The sequence below is a fragment of the Hyla sarda genome, unplaced genomic scaffold (genome assembly GCF_029499605.1).
Source record: "Hyla sarda isolate aHylSar1 unplaced genomic scaffold, aHylSar1.hap1 scaffold_867, whole genome shotgun sequence".
NCBI classification, from domain to species: Eukaryota; Metazoa; Chordata; class Amphibia; order Anura; family Hylidae; genus Hyla; species Hyla sarda.
Genome location: NW_026610895.1, coordinates 31,694 through 45,837, shown reverse-complemented (window position 1 = coordinate 45,837; position 14,144 = coordinate 31,694).

Sequence of the window (14,144 nt, the reverse complement as noted above, 5' to 3'; positions counted from 1 at the left end):
ACCACAAGGGAACCGAGCGTGGAGGACATAAAATGCTGTAGCTGTAAATAATGAAAATGCTCAGACGAGGGGAGATCCCAACGAGACTGCAACTGAGAAAAAGGCAAGAGAGTTCGCGACAAGGGATCAACCACATCTGCCCAGCAAAAAAGGCCTCTAGACCCCCACTCCCCCACCATAAGAGAAGTCTGGCCGGGGGGAAAACTAGGATGATAAAGGAAAGATCGAAGAGGGGAGGAGGGAGACAGTAGTTTAAATTTGACAGAGCAGTAACCCCACACATATCTGGAAAGTGCCATAGGGCCCAGGAGAGGGGAGAGAGAAGGAGCAGAGGCAGGAAGAGTCCAAAGGAGAGCGTTAGGGTGGACAGGCGCTAACCATAGCTTCTCTAGCTCCATCCAACGGCTATAGGCATGATAGGTAGACCACGCCGCTAGATGGCGCAAGTGGGAAGCCCAATAGTACTTTACCACATCCGGGACCGCCAAGCCACCAAACGCCCTCCCGGCCATCATCACGGACATCGGGAGCCGATGTCTTTTTCCATCCCAAATAAATCGAAAAATAGCCGCCTGTAGAGAGCGCAGGGCTGACAGTGGGACCCGAACCGGCAGGGTCTCAAAAAAGTAAAGAAGCTTCGGGAGAATAGTCATTTTCACCGCAGCAATGCGACCAAAAAAAGAGATGTATTGCGAGTGCCATTTTTCCATAAGAGCACGGAGCTCCCGAAAGAGGGGAAGATAGTTGGTGGAATAAAGTGAGGAATAGTTAGAAGAGATCCAGACCCCCAAGTACTTAATAGCAGAGGGAGACCACCGGAAAGAATAGTCAGAGCGTAGAAGAGCAGAAAACGAAGAAGGGAGATTGAGAGGAAGGGCCTCCGACTTAGCAAGGTTAACCTTATAGCCGGAAACCACCCCATAGTCATGCAAAACCTTGTAAAGAGAAGGAAGAGACAGTAGAGGGCGAGAAAGTGTAAGAAGAACATCGTCAGCAAACAGACAAACCTTGAATTCCCTATCATGTAAGAAAATACCAGTAATGTCCGGATCACCTCTGATCATAGCGGCTAAGGGTTCAATACATAGCGCAAAGATCAGGGGGGATAACGGGCAACCCTGACGAGTTCCATTAAATAAAGAAAAAATAGGAGACGGCGAGTGAGGAAGCTTGAGTGAGGCTGTAGGGGAGGAATAGAGACCCCGCAGTGCAGTCAAAAACTTCCCCGAAATCCCAAATTTTTGTAAAGTAGCAAAAAGAAACGGCCACCCCAGCCTATCGAAAGCTTTTTCAGCATCTAAACTAAGAATTAAGGCCTGCTCAGATCTCCGATTGATCAAATCAATCAGGTCCACCACCCTCCTTGTGTTGTCTCCACCTTGGCGACAAGGGATAAATCCAACCTGGTCTTTATGAATGAGAGCCGGGAGGAAGGAGCAAAGTCTAACAGCCAATACCTTAGAAAAAAGCTTAAGGTCAGAGTTAAGGAGGGCAATGGGCCGATAGCTGGAGCAATCGTGAGGATCTTTGCCGGGCTTGGGTATAAGGGTGATAAGGGAGTGTAAGAAAGACTGCGGAATCGCCTCCCCGTCCAGAAAGGAATTGAAGAGAGAAATGAGTTTAGGCACCAGCAGAGTGGAGAATGTCTTATAATACAGATATGGGAAACCATCCGGCCCAGGAGAGCGACCAGTCGGGAGAGATTTAAGGACCTCCAAGACCTCCTCTCCCGTAATAGGGGCATTTAGAACATCCCGGTCGGCACCTGAAAGAGAAGGCAATCCACACCGAGAGAGATAGGTGTCTAAGGTGGCTGCCCTCTCCCCCGGGTCGGACGGCAACTGGGAAGGAAGTGAGTAAAGACCAGTGTAATAGTCAACAAAAAGACGGGAGATATCAGCAGGGTGGTAATGGAGAACCCCATTAGGGTCCTTCAAAGCAGAGGGGGATTGAGCAGCAGCCCGGTCACGTAAACGCCTCGCCAGCATTGTGTGAGCCTTATTGCCTTTCTCGTAGAAGCGTTGCTTGGCATAGAGCAATTGCCTCTCAACTCTATGTAGAGCCAGGTCGCCCAATCGCGCCCGGGCCGCAACCAAGCCCCTCAGTGTTGAAACAGAAGGAGAAGACAGCAAGCAAGCTTCCAGACGAGCAATCTCCAATCGAAGTTCCCGAGAGCGACTCAGAGCATTACGCTTAAGACCAGCGCCCAAAGCAATGCAATGGCCGCGGATCACAGACTTGTGAACTTCCCAAAGGATAGCCTGCGAGGACACTGAGCCTTCATTAGTGGCAAAGTAGTCAGTAATACACCGCTGAATCGACTCTCGGGAAGGTAACGTTTTAAGGAGGGAGTCATTCAATCTCCAATGACAAGATCTCAGAGAGGAAGGGGAAGAGGAGAAAGAGAGGAGAACTGGACAGTGGTCAGACCAAGAAATAGGATCCAGAGAGGTATCAGAGAGCATGCGCACCATCGGAAGATTCCCAAAAAAAAAGTCAATACGCGTATGCAACTTGTGTGGGTGCGAATAAAAACTAAAAGAGCGCTCCGTCGGGTGGCCAATCCTCCACAAATCGTAGAGCGAGGAGTTACGGATGAGACGCCGAAAAATTGAGGCAAGACGCAGCTGCGCAGGCACAGGGGGAGCGCCGGTGACTGAATGGCGGTCCAAGGAGGGGGAAAAGATGAGGTTAAAATCTCCACCCACTAACCATGCTGACGGGGGATACCTCTGGAGTTTAGTAAGGACCCTACGCAGAAAAGGAACTTGCGAAGTGTTAGGAGCATAGACATTACAAAGCAAAAGGGAGACCCCGCCCAGGGAACCCTCCAGTATGACATACCTCCCTTTAGGATCAAGAAGAGAGGAAGAGACTTGTAATGGGCAGGACCTAGACACCAAAATAGCTACCCCCGCCCTCTTCCTATCCATGGTAGCCGAGTAACGTTTGAAGGACTTATAAGGGATTACATACAGGAATACATAGGGGATAATAGTATTATAAGTGATAGCCAGCATGGGTTTACTAAGGATAGAAGTTGTCAAACCAATCTAATTTGCTTTTATGAAGAGGTGAGTAGAAGCCTTGACAGAGGAATGGCTGTGGATATAGTGTTTCTGGATTTTGCTAAAGCATTTGATACTGTCCCTCATAGACGTCTGACAGGTAAGTTAAGGTCTTTGGGTTTGGAAATTTTAGTTTGTAACTGGATTGAACACTGGCTCATGGATCGTACCCAGAGAGTGGCGGTCAATAATTCGTACTCTGATTGGTTCACGGTTATTAGTGGTGTACCCCAAGGTTCAGTACTGGGACCGCTGTTGTTTAATTTATTTATCAATGATATAGAGGATGGTATTAACAGCTCTGTTTCTATCTTTGCAGATGACACCAAGCTTTGTAGCACGGTACAGTCTATAGAGGATGTGCATAAGTTACAAGATGACTTGGATAGACTAAGTGTCTGGGCATCCACTTGGCAAATGAGGTTCAATGTGGATAAATGTAAAGTTATGCATCTGGGTACTAATAACCTGCATGCGTCATATGTCTTAGGGGGGGATTAAACTGGCAGAGTCACTGGTAGAGAAGGATCTGGGTGTACTTGTAGATCACAGACTACAGAATAGCATGCAATGTCAGGCTGCTGCTTCCAAAGCCAGCAGGATATTGTCATGTATCAAAAGAGGCATGGACTCAAGGGACAGGGACATAATACTCCCCCTTTATAAAGCATTGGTACGGCCTCACCTGGAGTATGCTGTTCAGTTTTGGTCGCCTGTACATAAAAGGGACACTGCGGAGCTGGAAAGGGTGCAGAGACGCGCAAATAAACTAATATGGGGCATAGAACATCTTAGCTATGAGGAGCGATTAAAGGAGTTACAATTGTTTAGTCTTGAGAAGAGACGTTTAAGGGGGGATATGATAAACGTATATAAGAATATTAATGGCCCATACAAAAAATATGGAGAAAAACTGTTCCAGGTTAAACCCCCCCAAAGGACGAGGGGGCACTCCCTCCGTCTGGAGAAGAAAAACTTTAGTCTCAAGGGGCGACACGCCTTCTTTACCATGAGAACTGTGAACTTATGGAACAGTCTACCTCCTGAGGTAGACTGTTCCATAAGTTCACAGTTCTCATGGTAAAGAAGGCGTGTCGCCCCTTGAGACTAAAGTCACAGCAGGAAAAATTAACAGCTTTAAAACAGGATTAGATACATTCCTGGAACAAAATAACATTAATGCTTATGAAGAAATATAAAATCCCATCCCTTCCCCAATATCGCGCCACACCCCTACCCCTTAATTCCCTGGTTGAACTTGATGGACATATGTCTTTTTTCGAACGTACTAACTATGTTACTATGTTACTATGATGCCGCTGTTGGGGGTGATTTGACTGGTGTTGCTGCATTCCGCATGGAGGGGGTTCTTCGGGTCCAGCCTCCTGTTGTCGATGGTAGCCGAGTCCGTGATGTCCGAAGCCGTCCCGCAGCTGGAGTTACGGCCGCTGGTCCAGAGCCGGTAAGGTCGGGTGAGTACACCACTGTCTCCACTGCTGCGGGTTCAGGGGGGGTGGGGGGGTTGGAGGGTTTGCAATATTTCGTAGATGGGTTGCAAGCGTTGCTGCGCAGTAGCGGGTTGTCTGCGGGTGGGTCGCCGGTACCTGTGTGGGGCGCAGCGACTTTGTCCAAGGGGCTGGTGGATATAGTCGGGGTCCTGGGGTTGCTCGGGCGAGCTCATCCCCGGTGGTGGGGGCGTCGGGATCCGGTGGGGGGGTTCGTTTGGCTGCTTCTGCTCGGGGGGAGGTGTACGTGTGTTTCGAGGGCCCCTTGGGCGCGCACCTTAAGGCTGAGGTGCGGGAAAGGATTTGGAAGCGGGAGTGAGTGGATATTTTTTCGCTACTCCTGCTTGAAAAATTTAATCTGGACAGGGTTAGGCCGGATGAGTCGAAGCGTATGGAGAAGGTTGAGGAGGAGGAGGAGCGCCGGCGGTATCGGCTGATACCGCGGACCTTCTCCAACTGGCTTCAGGCGTTCGCTATTTTGGGCAGCGTTGTGGGAGAAAAGTCGCCGGAGCATTGCTCTGGTCTCTTTTGTTATTTGGACGCTGTTGGGGAGGCGTATTGGGTGTATGGGGGTTCGGCGTGGCTTTGGTACGATGAACAGTTTAGGCAGCGGATGGCGGTGCGCCATGATTTGAGGTGGGACCATAAGGACATAGGGCTGTGGATGCGGCTTATGGCGGCTCCACGCAGTGGGGGTGGCCTGCAGTTCTTTCGGGACAGCGCCGGAGGTGCAGGGCCGGGGTCAGGGTGTTTGCTGGCAATTCAATAAAGGGAATTGCAAGTTCGGAGCAGAGTGCCGTTTTAAGCACGAATGCTCCGGGTGCGGAGTGGGTGGCCACGGGCTGTCGCGCTGTTTCCGGCGAGGTAAAGGCAAATTGGGGGAGGTTGATGCGAAGAGGGGCGACCCCGGTGCAGGTGGCAAGGATGGAGCCTTTCCTCGCCAAGTACCCAAATAGGGCGGCGGCGGAATTTTTGAGGGCGGGGTTTACGGACGGATTCCGTATCACCTTTGAGGGGGTTCTGGATGGGAATGGGGAGGTTAGGAATTTGGTCTCGGCTCTTGTCCGGCCAGATTTGGTGGAGAGGAAACTGATGAAAGAGGTGTCTTTGGGTCGGATGGCTGGTCCTTTTGACTCGCCTCCGTTGGTGGGCCTAATAAGTTCCGCCTGTTTCACCACCTTTCACATCCTTCTGGAGGGTCGGTGAATGACGGCATTGACCCAGCTATCTGTGCTGTGACTTATACTTCTTTTGATGCGGCATTGGCGTGGGTCCGGAGGTACGGCTGCTCAGTTTCATGTGCGTTTTTTGAGCAGTTTAGCTCCTTTTTGGAGTGGGTGGTGCGGGTAGAGTCGGGTTTGGATTCGGTTTTGCACTACCTTGATGACTTCCTGATTTTGGGCCCGGCGGGGTCTAGGGTGTGTGCTATTTTACTACAGGAAATGGAGAGGGTGTCGGGCTGGTTTGGCGTTCCGTTGGCGCCTGACAAGACTGAGGGCCCGTCTACGTCGGTGAAGTTTTTGGGCATAGTGATCGACACTGTGGCCATGGAGTGCCGGCTGCCAGAAGATAAGCTGGGCGATCTGAGGGAGGAGGTGGCGAGGGCGTGTCGGGTTCGGAAGCTGCAGCTGCGGGAGGTCCAGTCTTTGCTGGGGCGTCTCAATTTTGTGTGCCGGATCATGCCTATGGGGAGGGTTTTTTGCAGACGTCTCGCGGCGGTCACGGTGGGTGTTTCTCGGCCTAATCACTATGTGCGGTTGCCGGTGGGGTTGCGTGAGGACCTGAGGGTGTGGCAGGATTTTTTGGGTCGGTATAATGGGCGCTCTGTGGTGATGGGGAGGCCGGTATCGAGCGTTGACCTGGATCTGTATACCTATGCGGCTGGGGCCTGCGGGTTTGGGGCTTACCTTCAGGGTCAGTGGTGTGTGGAGGTATGACGGGAGACTGGGCTGACTAGGAACCTTGCATTCCTGGAATTGTTCCCGATCGTGGTTGCAGTGTTTGTATGGGGGGAGCTGTTTCGCAATAGGAATGTGTGCTTCCATTGTGACAACCTGGGGGTGGTTTTGGCTATCAACAACCAGACGGCGAGTCCTCCGCCAGTGGTCACGTTGCAGAGGCGATTAGTGTTGAGGGTGCTAGAGCTTAATTCTCAGGTGGTGGCGTTGCATGTGCCAGGGGTGGATAATTCGGTGGCTGACGCTCTCTCTCGCTTACAGTGGGACCGTTTCCGGGAACTGGCGCCGGAGGCCGAGGTGACCGGCCTTCCGTGTCCGGAATGGCTGTGGCATCTGGTTTAGAGTTGGCGCTCGCTTTAGTCTGTCGGTCAGTAAGCCAGGCTACTTGGGCTTCTTATCGACGCTGGTGGTCGGACTGGGAGACGCTACTGGGACAGTTGTCGTTTATGGGCGCCCCTGCAGATTGGGAGGCGGCCCTATTGTATTATGTTGGTAGGCCGTTTTGCGAGGACGTGTCTCCGGCGGGGATTGGCCGTCGGATGTCGGCTTTTGCGTTCTGGTTCAAAGTTCGTGGTTTGCCGGACGTCTCTAAGTCGTTTTTGGTGCGTTAGGCACTGCGGGGGTTTCGGAGGGGGGCGGTGTCCAGGGATTCGAGGCGTCCGGTGACTTTTCCGCTTTTGTGTCGGTTGGGGACGGCGTTGGATGGGATTTCTATTTCGAATTACGAGCGTTGTTTGTTTTGATTGGCATTTGTTTTGGCGTTTTTTGGGGCATTTCGGATGTTAGTTTGGAAGGTGGGGTTTTGCGTTCTTTGCTGCGCCGTTCCAAAACGGATCAGGAGGGTCGTGGGGTTACTGTGCGTTTGGCGGCCTTACGGGGCTCGGCTATGTGTCCGGTTTTTTGCTATGCGGCTTTTTTGGAGGTGAGGGTGGGGGTTGTGGGTCCTTTATTGGTACACGCAGACGGGAGTTTTTTATTGCGTTTTCAATTCGTGTTTTTTTTTTTGGAAGTGTTTGGCGGTGGTGGGTTGTGTGGCACGGGATTATAGCTTGCATGCGTTCCGCATTGGGGCGGCTACCGAGGCGTCTCGTTGGGGCTTGGGACCCGAGATCATTAGGCGGATTGGGAAGTGGGAGTCAGAGAGGTTTCAGTTGTATGTTCGTCCTCATTTGCTGTGATTGTTGTGTGTTGGGGGAGTGCCGTTTGTATTTTGTTATTGTTTTTTGTCTTTCAGGTGGCGGCCCGGGACTTGTGCGGATTATCGGCCACTCCTATGTGGTGAGGGGTGGGGTGCGGGCTGGTGTTCGTCCAGCGGGCCGGCAGTTGGGCTTGACGAGTTCGACAGGTCAGGTCCACTGGTTGGGGAAGAGCGGAATGCGGAATTGTTGGCCAGGGTTCAGTTTTTTGTACACTTGGACAGAGCCCCCAACGACCTTGTCATACACCTAGGAGGGAATGATTTGGGTGTGAGGAGATCCCGGGATCTGACCTGGGACATCAAGCTGGACTTGATGCGATTGTGGTCGTCCTTTCCAGGCCTGATCATCGTGTGGTCTGAAATGGTGGCCAGGAGGAAATGGAGGCAGGCCAGGTCTGTGGTTGCCATTAATAGAGCACGGATTAAACTCAATAAGGTGGTGGGCAAATTCGTGGCCCGTAATGGGGGCCTGGTGGTGCGTCATAGAGAATTGGAGGGGAGCTCTTCGGAGTTCTTGGATGATGATGGCGTTCATCTGAATATTTTTGGTATGGATCTGTGGATCTTGGAGATTCAGGAGGTAGTGGAGCGAGCACTTAGTCTGTGGTGGAACGGGGACAAGTGAGGAGTCACTTGTCGCCATTGTGGCGGTGGCAGGAGAGAGACCTGGAGGTACAAGTGGATGGCATGGAGGTGATGGAATACAGTGTGGAGGTGGGCTGGGAGCGGTCCCAGCCCGATGGAAAATTCTGCAAGGGAACATGGGTTCCCAGGATTGTTGGGGGGGCCTCACAAAATGGTTCTCCTGTGCAGGCGCTAACGGCTAGCCGTTAGCGCCTGCACAGGAGAACCATTTTGTGAGGCCCCCCCAACAATCCTGGGAACCCATGTTCCCTTGCAGAATTTTCCATCGGGCTGGGACCGCTCCCAGCCCACCTCCACACTGTATTCCATCACCTCCATGCCATCCACTTGTACCTCCAGGTCTCTCTCCTGCCACCGCCACAATGGCGACAAGTGACTCCTCACTTGTCCCCGTTCCACCACAGACTAAGTGCTCGCTCCACTACCTCCTGAATTCTAGCTTGGGCTCGGTAACAGTGCCTTCAGGTCCTCCTCCTGTGTTAGGGACATGTTAATTGGTTAACTTATGTTAAGAATGTTTTATTCAGGGCGTGACTGGACTCGCTAGAGAGAGGAAGCATGGTGTGAGAGCTCCCGCCGGACTGGACTGAAAACGGGCTAATGTGAAGGTTATGGGTGGTAGATCTCTTGCCAAACGGAAGAAGAAGCAACCTGCACCCACTGTGCCTCCTCTGAGCGGTATCGCCCGCTATTTCGCATCTCAGCCATCCGATCGGACCGACCAACCTGTGGTGCGGCCTTCAGACGCCATTCCCCAACAACAGCAGTGCGAGGCGGGGAGAAGGAGTGAGCAGGCGCTCCAAGCGGCGTCTGCAGCAAGTGACCCCGCTGACAGTGCAGCTCACACGGCCTGCAGACAGAGAGAGACCGGCGACAATACACAGGACTCTGCTCCGGGCTTTGACAACGCGCCGTGCGCGATACTGGAAGTAAGTGCCGCGCCTCCCTCCAGCACCAGTGCTCGGCTACCTCACCGCCTCCACTGCTGCCATCTCCTGCTGCGCCACAGCGTCCGGCACAGACCTGTGCCGTCCAGCACCCGGTCACCTACTGGTGCGGAACTGCACTTAACTTAGAGACTCCTTCCCCACTTACCTCCACATCCCTACCTGAGTGCTTATCAGACCACCAATGCCCGGGCATCAACCCGCTAAGAAGCTAGGCCCTGCCATACAGCCTATATCCACCAACCTCTATGTGACACAGATAGGGATGGGATCCTCACAGTCTACTGATGACAACCCAGTAGGGCAGTCTGCAATACCTGCCTCCCCGGCTCCTGACCACAGCTTGATGCCACAACCTGAACATCAGGTACTTCCTGCACCTGAATTTCGCCAGGGCTTGCAGCCTGAGTCCCCAACTCCCAATAATACATCACCCGACACAATAGCCTCCTCCATGGCTGCCGGTCCTGCCGCAATGAATCCACAGGCTGCTGGCCCCTCGCCATCCTTGCCGTCTCCTGCCACTGGCCAACACGTTTCACGTGAGATCCAGTATACGAATCCTGCATCTATGACACCTTTATTACCTACCTGCCAGGACTCGGGGAATGCCCAACAGTCACAAGATGGCTATTGGAGGCTGGTTGAGAAACGACATAAATCGCAAGGGACTTTACGTACACCACCTGTACGCGGAGCGGCTGCGCCACCCCAGCTACCTGTGCTCCCAGAAAAGGTTCCTGGCCCTCCGGCATGTGACATAACTGACTGGGCCAATGAAATGTACTCTGATGGCTCCAACTCTGATAGAGACTCTCAAGACTCATCTGTGGATAGTGACGCCCCTGAGTACTGGGGTAAAAGTCCCCCTGCAAAGAAAAAATTATTCAAGACCCTGATGAAAGTGAGACATAATAAACGCCGTTCCCGTGACCATTCATCCTCTGAGGACTCTCATACTCCAACGGAGGATGCCCCTCATAGGTCTGCACCCTCTAGACAGCAGATGCCAGCCATAACTGCCACGCTTCAGTCACATGTTCCGCCTCCTACCTTTCCACTTACTCCTGAGATGGCGCTCTCGACATTGCAGGGACACCCTGAATTGCAAGCACTCTTGACCCTGATCCCCACTAAAGCTGACTTGGCAACGCTGGCGACCGATCTCAAACTTGCTTGGAACCGTGACCTGGAACCCGTTAAGGCTGAGGTGTCTAACTTACATAAGAAGGTCCAGAGACTGGAGGATTTTTGCTCTACTACTACAACCCACCTCCAGAAACTACAGGAAGCCACAGAGAAATTGACATTACAGCAAATCCACACAATTGATCACTTGGACGATCTTGATAATAGGAATCGGCGCAATAATCTTAGGATCAAGGGCCTTCCGGAAACAGTTCTACCTCAGAACTTGCCAGATACATTGCAACGTCTCTTTAATGAACTACTAAAGAAACCGCCGTATTCGAACATAGAACTGGATCGTGCTCACAGGGCTCTCAGAGCGAAACATCCTGATCCGAAAAAGCCCCGTGATGTTGTCTGCAGAGTGCATCATTTTCTCCAGAAAGAGGCAATCCTGAGAGGTGCTAGACAGGTTAAAAACCTTTCCTATAATGGTTCCCCTATACAGATATACCCAGATCTTTCTCTACGGACCCTCCGTTTGAGAGCCTCCTTGAAACCGTTGCTGACTCTGTTACAAAATGCTAAAATTGTTTACAGATGGGGCTTCCCCTTCTCTCTGAATGCAAAGTATGGATCCAATATCTCTACGCTCAAGAGACCGGAAGATTTGCCTGCCTTCCTTGAAGCCTTCCGTATCCCCCATGTCAGTCTGCCTGAGTGGGAAGCCTTGTTCTTATCTCCCCTTCCTGCTGCACCGCAAAACCGTCCTGATTGATCTCCGAGAGACCGTCCATCCGAGGTCACCACAAGTGTCCCGCTGCAGCAAAGATCGAAACGTAAAACCTGAGCTGCCTATCTGAGATATTAGTGTATTACCTCATATGTAGTTTAACACTGTCAAATGTGGTTGCATTATGTCACCGCAGATAGATTACTGATATTTCTTGTCTTTTATAGCTTGTCCTCATATGGTCACTGTTTCCTGGCCTGTTAGTCTTATATTCTTTACTTGTTTATTTTATGTCTCCTTTGGTCCCATGGTACCCACTCTTCCTAAATATAATTTACTACCTGCACACATAATGCCCATAACCTACCAACTACCATTGTTCCCCTAATTTAGTTGCTACTGTTGTCACACTTAGCCCGTTTCATACTCGCCTCATCCCCTTAAGCGGGGATGAAGCTCTGACCTGTTACTCATAAGTCCAACCCAGGACCACTAAATGCTGTCCTTTCTGGCTTGTCTATCACGTTACCCCACTAGTATGTACATCGGACTGGTTCCGTTGGTACCTCTGACCCTTATGGTCTATTCCTTTAGTCCCTTTGCTTCTGTGTCTGTGCAGAAGCTTCTCTTCCCTTGCTTTCCTCCCTTTTCCCTTCCTCCCCACTTACTTGTGCTCTCTTCTATACGCAGACTTGAATCCTCGGACACTTGCCTGACTGATGGGCTGGACCCTCCACCTGTCTACCAACGGTGTGGTGAATATTGGCATTTATACATTACATCTGATGGCGGTTGACCTTCACATTACTACCCTTAATGTCAAGGGTTTCAACACCCCCGAAAAGCGTGCCCAGACGTTGTTCTCCATTCATAAGCAAAGATCCCATATCATAGCTCTACAGGAAACACATTTTAAAAAAGGTCACCTCCCTACCATACCAACCAGGCACTACGATAAATGGATACATAGTGTTAACCCTGATTCCAGGACTAAGGGTGTATCCATAGTTTTTCACAGGACGCTTCCCATTACGATCCAGACCTCCCTAGTTGACACAGACGCTCGATTTGTCTTCGCCAATTGCCTCCTTGCAGGACGTAATCTGACGGTGGCCTCTATATACGCTCCGAACCATAACCAAATTCAGTTCTTACTGAAGACTTTGGAGAGACTCTCCTCCTTTGCCAGGGGTCAGATTCTCCTGTGTGGAGACTTTAACACACCTCTATTCCCTCAGGTGGACACCTCATCAGGACACTCATACATCTCTCATAGTAAACTCAGGGCCCTTAGGCATAAGCTACATCTATTACAGTTAATTGATACCTGGAGAGCCTTCCATCCACAAGGACGAGATTATACCTTCTTCTCACACCCTAGACAAACATACAGTAGAATAGACTACATTCTCTGTTCACACTCCCTCCTCCCCTCTTTTACTTCTGTTACGATTGGTGTTGTCTCTATGTCTGATCATGCCCCAGTTCAGGGTACATTTACGCTTCCGACCTTGGTCAAGCCACATGCCTCTTGGAAGCTTAATGAAGTGGGATCCGTCGTCACCGCTAATCAAGTGGGAAACATTGAAATGTGTCTTGAGGGGAGTTTTGATGAGGCATGGGGCTTGGCTGAAAAGGGAAGCCTCAGCTAAGCTGATGACATTATACCGAGAGCTGCACATCCTAGAGACACGGCACAAACAACACCAACAGGACTCAACTTACCGTGAACTTATCAGAGTCAGGAGTGATCTGTTAGAGACGCTCAACAAAAAACACTGCCACTATAGACAACTAACGGGTAGACTGTTCTACGAGTGGAGTAATAAATCGGGGAAGATGCTGGCGAGGGCCCTTAGGGCGACACGCTCGACCCTCTATGTCCCCTCCATTCGCACTCGATCAGGCACCCCTTCTTCCCTCACGCCGGAAATACTGGAAACTTTTCAGAAATATTATACAGACCTATATAACCTCCCTTAACCTACCGCTCTCTCCTCTCACACTGACACTCAACCCTCCTTACAGAATTACTTACATGAAACGGCATTGCCCATCCTAACTGCTGAATCTATCTCGGACTTGGAGGCTCAGTTCACCCCTGAGGAACTCCACCTGGCGATATCGGCCCTACCTGCTGGTAAAAGTCCGGGACCAGATGGCTATACTGCCAAGTTCTATAAGACCCTCAGGGATGACCTGTCCTCCACACTCCTGCTGACTTTTAATGCTATCTCATCTTCCTCCTCAATCCCCCAGGCCTTCCTTGACGCATATATCCCAGTCATTCCAAAAGATGGGAGGGACCCCCTGCAGTGCTCTAACTACCGACCAATATCTCTCCTTAACACTGACACAAAATTATTCGCGAAATTAATAGCAAATAGATTGGCACCCTACATGAGCTCCCTCATCCACCCGGATCAGGTGGGCTTCGTCTGCGGAAGGGAGGCAAGAGATAATACTCTATGAGCATTCTCTGCAGTGCATTGTGCTCGATTACACGCTTCTCCCCTATTCTTGCTCTCTCTGGACGCGGAGAAGGCCTTTGACTGGGTGGACTGGGAATTTTTGGGATCGACTCTGAGACAAATAGGTTTGGGCCCCCATATGTTTGCCAGAATCATGTCGCTGTATTCCTCACCCCAGGCTAGAATCAGAATCAATGGACAGCTGTCGGCTCCCTTTAGCATTCGCAACGGTACGAGGCAAGGCTGCCCATTATCACCTATCCTTTATGTCCTATGCATGGAGCACTTGCTCAATGCAATACGCTCGAATCCAGATATAAGAGGCTTCTCCTCTCCCTCGTGCAGTTGCAAATGCTCAGCGTTCGCTGACGATGTCCTTCTATTTCTCTCCTCCCCGCTCACTACCCTCCCTTCCCTCCTCTCCACCATAGCACAATATTCGGCTTATAGTAACTATAAACTGAACCCATCCAAAAGCGAAGCTTTGAATA